The sequence below is a fragment of the Octopus bimaculoides genome, chromosome 14, assembly GCF_001194135.2.
Source record: "Octopus bimaculoides isolate UCB-OBI-ISO-001 chromosome 14, ASM119413v2, whole genome shotgun sequence".
NCBI classification, from domain to species: Eukaryota; Metazoa; Mollusca; class Cephalopoda; order Octopoda; family Octopodidae; genus Octopus; species Octopus bimaculoides.
Window position 1 is genome coordinate 3,670,184 of NC_068994.1, and position 12,500 is coordinate 3,682,683.

The 12,500-nt window shown below is 41.2% G+C and overlaps 1 protein-coding gene across 1 annotated transcript in view; it reads right to left on the reverse strand.

Annotated features, from left to right (window-relative positions):
- The window catches only part of LOC106870094 (zinc finger protein OZF), an 18,887-nt gene that overhangs the window by 5,702 nt on the left and 685 nt on the right, over positions 1 to 12,500 (reverse strand). The window lies entirely within an intron of this gene.

Below are 12,500 nucleotides of genomic sequence, written 5' to 3' on the forward strand. Positions count from 1 at the left end.
CCCCCCCCCCCCCCTCTCCCTCATCAGTTACTCCCCCACACCATCGCTGCCATCCCAGTTAGCTCCAGGTCAGCCTGATCGAAGAACAAACCCTTCATAATCAAAGCCATTTAACCGAAGTCATCCCATCCATTCAAACATAACTGATTAAGCATCTTCCCTTTATTTAAAACACGATAAGCGAATGCCTTTGAGGAACATTTAGCTGCTATTTCTAGCCGGTCGAATAACCACGTACAAGTTCCCACAATGTTGTTGAGTCCAGATAGAATGGCCATGACCATCCAGACAGTGAATTCAAAGATTGGACTGTTATTTCTAGCAAGTCGAGGCTCTCTTTCTTTCTGTCTTTAGTTCACCTCCCACCACAGTTCCGTTTCCCTCTTCCCCTTATTCTCACTATCTCACACTACCACCCTTACCTCTCTCACATTACAATGTATTATCACACACCACCTTCCTCACACCCACCACACTCCTGTCTATTACTTCTCACCACTCACTCCTAGCTCACACTCTTTTCACTCCCCCCTTCACAGATCGATATTACAAACCACCCCTCCCTTCTCTCAGCACTCTCTCCTGTCCTTTACTCTCACCGCCACCACCACAGTTCACTACCAATAAAACGAGTCAAAGGAACCTCAAGTTGGACGCTCGGCCTGCTAGAAATAGCAATCAAATCTCCGTGAAATTACTCCCCAAAGTCTTAAACCATTAGATATTATTATATTTTGCTCAATCAGAATTGACCTAGGGCTAAACAACCCCATAATTTCATTCTCCCCCCCCCCAACTCTTTTTTCCCCCATTAATCCCACTACATTTCACCCTCTCACCATCACACTACTTTTCCCTTCTTTCTCCCTCCCCCCTTCTCTCTAACATACACTATCGAACCCCAAAGACGGCAGACCGCCATGTAGAAAATGAAATAAGAGGCGATGGCAATGAAATGACCAGCTCAGAGCGAGAGAAGAGGCTTTTTATTGTGACAGGAACAACATTAAAATGGAGCGGAGTTGTTGGCGGTGAGGGTGCTACTGTTTTTATAGAGGAAACAGTAAATGGGATTTCCGTCGGTTGTGAGACTAAAGAACACAAACACAACATACACATTATGCTGTGTATAAACACACATACATCAGATAGATAAATAAACATTTTGTGTAACCCATGTGTATGAAAACTTTGTTGGAACAGTCGTCAAATGGTAGAACGCCTGTCATGTCTACAAGCGATGTGAGTTCGAGTCCCATGAGCAGCCTTCGAATTTTTTTCTATCCAAAAGGGTTTGTCAACACAATACTTACACGCTATTAAATTAAGTACCAGTTGCGTACTGAGGTCGATCTAATCGACTGGACCCCTCCCCCAAAATTTCGGGCCTTGTACTTACAGTAGAAAAGAATATATTTACACGCTATTATTCATAGCTCCATGTGCTTCGAGATCAACTGCTTCAAAACAATTAGTTCGCGCTCTCTCGAAAGTTTATAAATTCTTATGACATCAATCACACAATTCTCGCTGGTAAGAGCAAAATTTGTAAAATAAAGAAATTCGAAGGATTGCTTTAGCCCAACGTGTGTGTTGATAGATAGATAGATAGAGAGAGAGATATATATAGTCAAATAGACAAATAAGGGGGGAGAGAGAGAAGTCCACTCGATGTTACGGTAGATGATACTTGCCCAAAGTGGGACAGAAACCGGAACCACGTGGTTGCAAAATAAGTTTCTTAACTACACAATGATGCCCGTTCAGTGTCTGACCACAGATGCCAGGCAACACTTGAGTCTCCATCATAGCCTCAGATCAATCCAAGACTGGGCCGCAAGAGAGTGTGAAGAAACCTATTGGATTAACTTGTAGTCACAACACCAGTCATAATACCGTTCGTTGCCTGACGGATTCTGGCTGGAGAATTTATGATAAGCGTCAGCCAGGTCACATTTTATTTCAATGAAGAGATGTGACAGGCGAACTTCATTCCTACGTATTTCTTTATGGGTGTGGTAAATGAAGATGTCCCTCCTTGACCCATCATCATCTTCACCACTTGTCATTAAGTCAAGTGGTACTTGAACCAACAAGAGGCCCTCCGTGTGGTCAGGCGCCTTGTTAGAAATGGCTGCCATACCTCCTCCAAGTCCCCACTCTACCACAGAGGTCGACAAACGTCTTAACTCACTGACCCCTTCATGATAACTTGCAGACCCCGAGTCAAATAAAAAAAATTTCTTTGTTTAAGAACAATAATTCCTTCGTTCTTTTGTAACATTACTGCTTTTAATAAGAGATATTTCTTTTAATATTTGTTTCGGTCATTAGATTGAAGCCATGCTGGAGCGCCGCTTTGGAGAATTTTTAGTCGAATGAATCAACCCTAGTACTTTTTTTAAAATCCTGATACTCATTCAATCCATCACTTTTGCCGAACCGCTAGGTTATGGGGGACAAATATAGACACAAACATATATACATATGACAGGCTTCTTTCAGTTTCCGTCTACCAAATCCACTCACAAGTCTTTAGTTGGCCCAGCGTTATAGTAGCAGACACTTGCCCATGGTGCCACATAGTGGGACTGAACCTGGAACTATGTGGTTGGGAAGCAAACTTCTTACCACACAGACACGCCTGCGCCTATTTAAAGAAATTTAATGAAATACTGAAACTGGATCAAAATTCAGTGATATTATGGCCGAAATAGAATATTTAATGTAATATGCGTTGGGTGACACTCAAAATCATCTCAGGTGTTTAACGAACCCTTGGGGATCTAGAGACCCCACCCCCAGGGTTCATTATCGACCATTCTGCTGATCCCTACACTGCCATCTTAAAAACGAAATAATGCATTAGATAATGCAGTCCTAGATATAATATGTCTGATTATATAGGAGAGATGGTCGTGGTTGGCACATCTATGATCATAGGTTGGCACATCTATGATCATAGGTTGGCTCATTCAAAACTGATCTGGGGATAAAATATTATAATACAGTCGTAGATAAACTAAATCTAAATAAAATACAGTGATGGTCATGGCTGGAACACATTCGATCATAGGTCTGCTATATCAGGACTTGTAGCTCTATATATACTGTCTGAATAAAAGTCTGGTTAGTCATGGCTAGCAAGTCTGCTGGATGAGGTTTTGACCTGGGAGAGACCAACACCAAGTGACCCCAGTGATACCCTACAAACCCCCAATTCCAGATTATTATTCTTTAACCTCAGATGAACTGTCCCCTAAAACACCAGGAAGAAGATGTCACAATGTATTTGACAACAAATGTTTGGCCCCAGATGATTCCAGATTGAGCAGATCTATAACCAAAGACATTCCACATATGACCATGCCATCTGTTTACCCGTTCAGGAGGTATATCTAGGAATGAACTATTGTGTCCGTCTTTTTAAGGTTTGAGTTCAGTAAGATTTAGCTGCTATTTCTAAAATGTTGAATGACCCATGTAGAGATCCCTGTAGTGTAAATATAGCTGATGTAGTTTAGCCCCTGGTTTAGTCCTGATTGAGTAGCCATATAATCAAAGTTGTGATTATCCCCTCTTTTCATATATTTAAGACTACATTGTCTAATGTGTCCCTTTGTTTTCCTTTTTAAGAAATTAGCATATGATTTGAAAATTTGGCTGCTATCTCTAGCAGGCTGAGTGACTGCAGGGAAGCCTTCCCTCGCTGATTCATTGAAAATAGGTGTTGCTAGGTTTATGTCAGCTGACTTGTGTGTTTGTTTTGCTGTGTGCACTGCCTTGAATTTCTGGCCAAATGACTCTTCTCCGGTACTTTTGTTATTTTTTAAAGCTTGGCACATATTCTCTCGTTACCTTTTGCCGAACCGCTAAGTTATGGGGGTGTAAACCCATCAAACCCAGTTGACAAGCAACAGTGGTGTACAAACCAAACACGTACTCACACACGTGTATGTATATACAATGGGCTTCTTTCAGTCTCCATCTACCAAATCTACTCACAAGGCTTTGGTTGGCTCAAGGCTATAGTAGAAGACACTTGCCCAAGGTACCAACAGAGGGACTGAACCCGGAAGCCATGAGGTTGGGAAGCAAGCTTCTTACCGCACAGCCACTCCTGCACCTATATATATATATATACACACACACACATATATATATATATACATACACACACATACATTCACTTTATGTTTATATTTTAATACTAGCATGGGTTAGGCCAAGGACCAGCACTCAATATTGATCTCTGGTGGGAGTCTATATAGCTATCCAAGGGGCCGATAAACACCTGAAACAATTCCAAGCATTCAGGGTGCTAAATCTGGAAGAGCATGGGTGATTTAAGACTAAAACTCTCTAATTTCCAGTCATAGGGTGTGTTTCACTCTTATTAGACCTTTTCAGTAAAGCATTCCTATTCAAGTGGTACTAATGAGAGTGTTCACCAAAACACTAAACCTCTTTCTATCTACCCTATTACACTTTAACTGTTCAGTGTTTAAAACGGCCATGTCTGGCCCAAATGTTCTGAGTGTTTTATGCTCAAACTGCCCAGATCTCACCTCTCACACCTATCATAAAGCCATCTCCCTCTCAGCCAAGGGAGCTCTTTAGTTACATAGAGACATCACGAGTCTCTGATGCTATGAAAAAAATGGGGAAAAAAAGCACTCAGAACACACTGTAATGTGGTTAGTGTTAGGAAGGGCATCCGGCCATAGAAACCACGAGAAAACTGAGATATTGGGGGAGGATGTGGTCCTCCAACCTATTGGACCCTATCGAACCGTCCAGGATGGGAAGCAGATGTGAAATGATGACGGTGATGACAGGCAGGGGTATGTGTTTTAGTGACACTGCTAATAAATATCAAAAATATGGCCAAATGGAAACACAGACAGTGGTGGTGATGTGAAGTGGGGGGGGGGCAGGGGCATTCGGTGCACTATAGATAATATGGTACGATGCATTTTACATAAACTTGGAAGGATTTACCATAAATTAATCGCATGGATAAGCTCAGGTTTTCAGAGATGAGATCCCACATGATAAAATACATTCACTTGTTACTCAATCTGTTGCTACAGCTAGGGCTGGGAGTGTCGAGGTTAGCCCTCTCCTCCTCTACCTCCACTGCCATCACCACCATCATCATCATCATCATAACCATTGTAATGCCAGTATTACTATGATTATGTTTCTTGTTTCTTTGAAGCAACCTTGGGTTGGCTAGGTCTGCAAATAGCACCACACTTCTTCAAACCTACTCAACATCTGTGACATATCATTCGTGTAAGAATTAAGTATCAAAGCTGTTAATATCAATTAACACAATTCTCACATTACTTAAATTCATTTAAGGGGGAGATTTTCTTGTATCCGGGGTATGACAGCTTAGAAACCACCCACATGCAACACATAATAAAGTCAATAAGTAAACAGAGACAACAAAACCCATACAGGGATACATCACACACACACACACATGTATATACATATATAAATATAATATACACATATCATCCTCATTATTTAATGTCTGTTTTCAATGCTGGCATGGGTTGGACAATCTGACCGGAAGGGAAGGGGCTGTGTGGTAGGTAGCTTGCTTCCCAATCACAAGGTCCCGGGTTCAGTCCCACTGCGTGGCATCTTGGGCAAGTGTCTTCTACTATAGCCTCGGGCCGACCAAAGCCTTGTGAGTGGATTTGGTAGATGGAAACTGAAAGAAGCTCGTCGTATATATATATGTGTGTATATGTATGTGAGTCTGTGTTTGTCCCCCACTATTGCTTGACAACTGAGCAAAAGAGACTGATAGAATAAGTACTAGGCGTACAAAGAATAAATCCTGGGGTCAATTTGTTTGACTAAAGGTGGTGCTCCAGAATGGTCGCAGTCAAATGACTGAAACAAATAAAATAAAAGAATATATATACATATATATATATACACACACGCACATATACATACACACACACATACATATACATACTCACACACACACACATATATATATATATATATATACATATACATATGTATACACATACACATAGACATATACAGGTATGGATGTGTGTTTAAGCTTGCTTCACAACCATGTGGTTTCTGGCTCAGTTCCACTGCACAACATGCCGAGCAAGTGTCTTGTGAAAGAATTTGGTCAATGGAAACTAAAACGAAACCTGCTGTGTATGTTTGTACCTCCTTGCCTTGACACAGTGCACTATATAGCAAGAATGACCTACTATCATACAAAAACTGCTGTTTATCATTTTCCATGAAAACATATCTGGAGAAGGGGAAAATACTGCTTTGCTTGGAAACAGGTGGCGACTAGTGACAAGAAGAACATTAAGCCACGGAGACCTGCCTCAATAAACTCTAATCCATGCAAGCATGGAAAAGGGTATTGTAAATGATGATGACATATCATTGAGAGAGCATATCCAAAATGAAGTTTTACAAGAGCAGAGCGAACTTGATCACAGAATACCAAAAGCACAAGCCCTGCTGGGCTGGACAGGTCGCAAGGTTCACAGACAACAGGTGGACCCATTTAGTTGCCAAGTGGTATCAGGAAATCGAAGGCCACCGAGAGGCCTCCACAGTGATGGGAAGACAATTTAGTTAAATGATTTGGGCCAAGATGGGAAAGAATGTCCCAATCAAGGAAGAACAGAAAGCTCGTTGAGATCATTGATGTGTCAATACAGGTGATGCTGGGTTTTACAAATGGGAGGGGGGGACACAAGATAATATAGTTGCTTTATACTTTAAAAAGACAGGATGGTCACATCTGGAATGGAGTTCCATCATAGGTGTACTCAATCAGAGTTGACATGGGGCTAAGCAACGAGGAAATCTCTATGCAGTTGCCCTGATGCTAGAAATAGTGGCCAAATTCTTCTCAAACTACACTCTAACTTAAACAGAACCCAAAATTAAACAAGGAACACTGAAGCCAAAAGAAGTTACTTACAAGCTAGAAAAAGCAGTCAAATTACAACATACCAGCTTCAAAAAAGGAAAAATTATATAACATAATCTGGGATGTATATAGATGACGTCTTTCACTCCTCAAAAGCTGGATTGTCAAGCTGGGAATACTTTTGAGCATATCTGTTTGACCAGGAGCAACCTGGAGCTAAACAACGAGCCTGTATGTGTGGTCAGCCATCATGCTAAAAATAGTAGCCAAATCTTCAAATCCCATACCAGTCATGAAACATGGAAGGACACATTAGATAATGTAGTCCTAGATACACTCTAACAGGGATCAGATGGGCTTAAGCAAAAACTATTTACAAAGACCATATCTGGCCTGACCAGGTCAAACTACCCCCAATCCATAAGTTACAGCAGCTATAACTTTCTCAAACTGACTAATATCGGACAGGGACAACTCTCAGCCCTCTCCCCCCTCTAATATTAATGAAATTATTTGTACACCCACCCCCATTTTTTATCAAACAAAAGACATATCTTTTATCTCCCATTTGTTTCAATCATTTGACTGGGGCACCACCTCGTAAAGGTCTTTATTTAATTAAATTGATCCTAGGACTGAACTTCTTTTTCTTTCAAGTCTGAAAACACACCTGTGATGCCGGCACATATGCATTTACAAGGTGCCACCACAGATGCCTTTACATGGTGCCAACACAGGTACTTTTTATGATGGGCCTCTACCTAGTTTCTGTCTACCAAATTCACTCACAAAACAATGGTCAGCCCAGGGCTACAGAAGACACTTGGCCAAGGTGCTGTACATTGAGACTGAACCCAAACCCATGGGGATGCAAAGCAAGCTTCTTAACCACACAGCCATGCTCAGAGTTTGCATAAATATAATTCTTCTTTCTTTGCTAAGGACAAGCTTAAAACTATCTTAATTTCATTTTAATCCACACAGGCCACCTTTCATGAGAAATATTGGATTAACCTCCATCAAGGCAGAGCAGTTTTGTTAACCAACAGCCAAACAGAGGTTCTAACAAGTTATTAAGAACACAGTATGGTTAGGTTGTGATCACCCATGCCATCGAAGATTTGTTTTGTAATAGAAGCACTGGAGAGAAAAGGGATTACTTGGAGACAGTTTCTGCATGAAAAATATACAGGGGTGGCTCTGTGTGTGTGTGAGAGAGAGAGAGAGCCCAACTTCGTTTATACTCGGGCCAGAGTTGTATGTTTAGTACAGTAATGTCGTGGTCCTATCAACAGAACAGCCTGCTCGTGAAATTAACGTGCAAGTGGCTGAGCACTCCACACACACGTTGACCCTTAACGTAGCTCTCGGGGAGATTTAGCGTCACACAGAGAGTGACAGGGCTGGCCCTTTACAAGAAAGAGCGAGAGAAAGTTGTGGCGAAAGAGTACAGCAGGGTTCGCCCCCAGCCCCCATCGTGGAGCTTTAGGTGTTCTCACTTAATAAACACTCACAACGCCCGGTCTGGGAACCGAAACTGCGATCCTACGACCGCGAGTCCGCTGCCCTAACCACTGAGCCATTGCGCCTCCACAGTACAGTAATACATCAACAAATGTAACGTAGAACCAACGACGGTACCCCTGTGTAGCCATTCGTGATGCTAGAAAGAACAACCAAATCTCCCACAAATCATATTCCATCAACATAGAAAAAAAAAACAGCGTATACACATACACACATAAATATATATATATATATATATATATATATATGAAGTGGTTCTAGATTCCTTGCAAAACGGAAAAAAATGGGATAATCACAGGGCCGGAATGCTTTCGTCATGCCCCTGTTCAACCAGACCTGACCTAGGGCTAAACAACAGCGTTAGCACGAGGACTTTTGGCAAATGGTTAAATCACTTCAAACTTCCGGAGAGTTATAGAGATATTTAACAGATGGCGGTCAATTGGATGCGGAAGGAATGCCGAGAAGACGGTCACTGGCCTTTCCCTCTACTTAACAATTATTCCTAATTTAGGCACGAGCCTGCCGAGGTCAACTTTGCTTTTCATCCGTTCGAGGTCGATAAAATAAATACCAGTCAAGTATAGAAAGTTGATGTAATCGGTTTGATCTCTCCCCTCAAAATTGCTGGCCTTGTACCAAAATTAGAAAGGATTAAAGGCACAAGGTCAATAATTTTGAAAGGGAGGGGCTAATCGATAACATCGACTCCAGTGCTTGACTGTTACTTTATTTTATCGATCTCAGGACGTAAAAAGCCGTATCAAATGCTGTTAAAGCATTTCGTAAGAGGACCTAACGATTTTGCAAATCCACCGCCCCCACCCCTGCAAGTTGTTTTTAATATTAGGGGTACACAATATGAAATTCAAGGGAGGGGGGTTATCGATTACATCGACCCCAGTCCCAGTTTGGTACTTTATTTTACTGACCCCCGAAAGAATGAGAGGCAAAGCTGACCTCAGTGGGATTTGAACTTAGAACACCTTTCATAAAAGTAATAACAGACTAAATTCCTCTCCCCTCTACACTCAAAAGAAATTGTTGTATGTCAGAAAAATGGCAAGTTACGGGCCAACTGGAGCACAGATATGATTGTCATTTTCTTTCTTCTTTTTCGCTTTGAAAAAAACAAAACAAAACATGAACGACATTTTGTGAAAGCCTGATGTCACGCCAAGGTCGACTTTACTTTCCGTTTCTCCTGGGTCGATAAAATAAAGTACTAATTATGTACTGGACGAGATCATTCAAACGGCTTTACCAACCCCTCGCAGAAAACATTCAGAGTTTTGTGTTTATGTTAGAAATTGGAATGCAACTTTTATTATTATTATTATTATTATTATTATTATTATTAATTGTTGTTTTAGTTATGTCCATTTACATTCCGTGTTTAAATCCTTCTGAGGTCAACTTTGCCTTTCATCCTTTAATTGACCAATCGATTGGCAATTGCAATCGACTGGTCGATTAATGTACCAATCAGGTATTGGGGTCGATATAATCGATTAACTCCCTACCCACAAATTGCTGGCCTTATGTCTAGATTAAGCACAATTATTAATTATTATTATTATTGAGTGAGAATTTCGACATTTTTCGAGGGATGGGGGACACATCATTCTTTCCCCAAAATTTCGTCTGTACATGTCAGAACCCACCGTCACCAACATCACCACTACTACTACTACTACTACTACTACTACTACACAGGGTGGTAAATTGGCAGAATCGATAGAGCATCGGAAAACATGCCAAGCGGTGTTTGTTTTAGCTCTTTACATTCTGAGTTCAAATCTTACCGGGGTCAGCTTTGTCTTTGGTCTCTTCAGAATCAGTCCTGGGCTGATATAGCGATGGAATCGACTAACCTCCTCCCATTAGAATTGCCGGACTGGGGCCTCATTACTATTATAGAACCGGAATACTATTTAATTATGCTCTATTCTATCCAGGGTTGCTAAAATGAAGTACCAGTTGAGCATTGAGGTCACACAAAACGAGTACCCAGCTAGAAAGTGTTGTTATTATTATGAAGGTGGTAGTAGGGGTGTCCGGCAATAGTTTTGTCCCCGTTGAATCGTCCCCCGTTCCAAAACTAAGTTCTTTGTGGATGAACGGGCCAAATCGAGACGAGTGAAATTTGAGGAACCTTTAACTGGTTGCTAAAAACGGCAGCCAAATCTCCCTCAACAGCACATCCTTAACGTCTTTAAAAAATAAGAGTGGTACATAGAGACTCATAGAAAAATGGAAACCATGGGAAAAACTATGTTTAAGGAAAAAAAAAAAAAATTTCACGGCTGGAATATCGGATCATACATACAGAGCCGTCCTGGGGTTGAATAACAACACTACGGCTTTGCGAAGGGGATACGGTCATTTGAGTTGCTAGAACCAGTAGCCAATTTTGCACTAAACTACACTCTTAAAGATATAAAGTTGTTCACGGTATACAAAAAGACGGGATGGTCACGGCTGGAAGGGTTTGTTCTTCGTTCTACTGGATCAGAGCTGACATGAGGCTCATTAACAGCACTCAGCAATTTATTATAGAAAATCTAATACTCTACTGTCTCAACGAAAAAAAAAAATTCATTCCTGACAAAATTGCGAAGGAGGTGGCGATGGATACAGTTGACTGAATCGATAAAGTAAATGATTGGTTTTATCGATGATGGAGGGACGAAAGGTATAATCGATCAGCATATTGGGAAAAAAAACCCAGCCTATAACTGTTCGAATCTTGATGGTGTCAGCGTAAAGGAAAAGAGGCACTCAAACATGAGTGGAGGGTAGGGTAAGAGTGGAGTGAGGTGCACTGACTTACGGCACAAACACCACCTCCCACCACTACCACCAACTTCCAGTGAGATAATTCCTTTCCTTCCCACCTCCCACTCCCCTACTTCATGTTTGATAGCTACCACCGCCTCCCACCGCCACGCAACCTCTTGTTTGATATTGCTTTCCTCCCCCCCACTATCCCCACATCTTCTCAAACGTTAACTCGCCTCTCCCCACCCCTCCACCGACCTCCTATGATGGCTCACCTCCTCCCCCCCCTTCACTTCAAAAGAGATAGCCTCCTCCTCCTCCCTCACTACCACCACCACCCTTACAACAATAGCTATGATGATTAATAACATAGTTAAAGGGGGGAGGGGGAGAGAAGCAGTGATTTTGTGATGTTCATGCATTTTCGTACAATGTTTAGTTACTTTAATTTAGATGTGTGTGAAAAAGAGAGAAATCTACTTTCCGAGTTCAGTTTAGGGCCGATGATTTAGTTTCGTGCAGAAGTCATGAGCTATATATATATATATATATATATATACACACACACTGCGTTGTACTTTCGGATGGTTATTTTGCCAATAAATCATATAGAATTTTATATATGTGTGTGTGTGTGTGTATTTCCCAGTGTTGTTCTACAAAAATACTTTACATATAAGAAAAATAAAGATAATTCAAACATCGGAAAATATCGAAAAAAGGGGGTAAATTTAGGGAGATGTGAAGAAGACATTTATAGGAGCCAAACGAACCAACAGCGAGATCGTAAGAAACGAAATAAGTCTTGGTAAATAATACAGAAGGGAAGAGGGGGTGCACTGAGTACGGTACGTGTACTCAGTGATGTGTGTATGTGTGTGTATGGCATATTACGAGAAGTGTGGGTGTGTATGCGAACGTGTTTGTGTAGATATATGTATATAAACGGTGTTAAGTGTGCGCGAATGCCTGAGTGTACGTGTGGGTGTGTACGTAAGCTGAGTGTATGAATGTCTAAGAGAACGGGAGGGTGTTACATGAGGTTTGTATATATATATGTGTGTGTGTGTGTGTGGATGGGGGGAGGGTAGCAACAACAGTAAAACTCGGGAGAACATTGAAAAAAATAATCATCTCAATATAAATACGACGATCCAAAGTTGGAAGGGTCGTTACACCCCCTCCACATCTCACACGTACCAAAAAAAAAAAAAATTCTAATAGATTTAAGTGGGAGGATATATATAGATAA